Here is a 1,159-nt window from a genome sequence, read left to right as displayed (position 1 = left end):
GACCAGTACTGTTACCCTGTCTATTTGTGTGTGTTCTTTGTGCGCTGTCTATACTTTGATTCTCTCTTTTCTCTGTTTCCTTTTGTGTGTCACTCTCTCTGTCTCTGTCTGACTCTCTCTCTCTCTCTCTCTCTCTCTGTCTCTGTCTCTGTCTCTCTCTCTCTCTCTCTGTCTCTCTGTCTCTCTGCCCTCCGGTCTAGTTTCAAATGTGGCAGCACTGTTAAGAGAGTGGGTCTGTGGAACTAACTACAGAATAAGCCAGGAGGATTGTGGTCGGGACAGACTTCACATTGATAAATCCTTCGATTGATGTGTTTATGTTCCTTCATTGTTGTTGGTCTTTTGAATACAATATTGTTATGGTTGTATGATGATGTTTGGGAACAAGATGCATAAATAGACAGTTGTCGTGCAGGTTTTTATATTTTGCTTCGGAAAGTTAGTCCTTTCTGAGAGGCAGATGCAGCAGTTGATGAAACGTGTGTAGAATGGGAATGAATGCACTCAGGCTCTTGAAAGGACACGTTTTGGCACACCAATGCTACTTTCCATGAAGGTCTGCAGTCACAGTATCCAAGGCGTTTTCTGGGGTGCAAACAAGTGATTACGTCTCTCTGGAACAGTCACTTTTAGTCACGGTCAGGGTTTAAACCCTGGGCTTATGTTACTCTGCTTTGTCCCAATCAATTACGGTGGAGTCTGGATTCTCTCTCTCACTCTCTCTCTGTCTCTCTGTCTCTGTGTGTGTGTGTGTGTGTGTGTGTGTGTGTGTGTGTGTGTGTGTGTGTGTGTGTGTGTGTGTGTGTGTGTGTGTGTGTGTGTGTGTGTGTGTGTGTGTGTGTGTGTATTACATGCAACACATTGAGCTTTATTTCCAAATCATGAAACCGAAATGTTCATCCTTTCTTTTGGAATTAACATTACTGACGTTATATATATATTTTAATTTAAATATTGACGTTATAGTACCTCAAAAGTTGCTTATTTTTCTAATGTCATAGTTATCCAAAGATTGTTTTATATGTGACCAAAGACATTCCAAATAAAGGTTGTAGTACTTTGTTTGTGAAAAAACTGTCAACGACAACAATCCTTAAAGACTGCGTAATTCACTCCAACTGTCACCTCAGCTTGTATCATTCCCCTATTAACAACGTCC

The sequence above is a fragment of the Gadus chalcogrammus genome, chromosome 4, assembly GCF_026213295.1.
Source record: "Gadus chalcogrammus isolate NIFS_2021 chromosome 4, NIFS_Gcha_1.0, whole genome shotgun sequence".
NCBI lineage: Eukaryota > Metazoa > Chordata > Actinopteri > Gadiformes > Gadidae > Gadus > Gadus chalcogrammus.
This window is presented reverse-complemented; position numbering follows the sequence as displayed.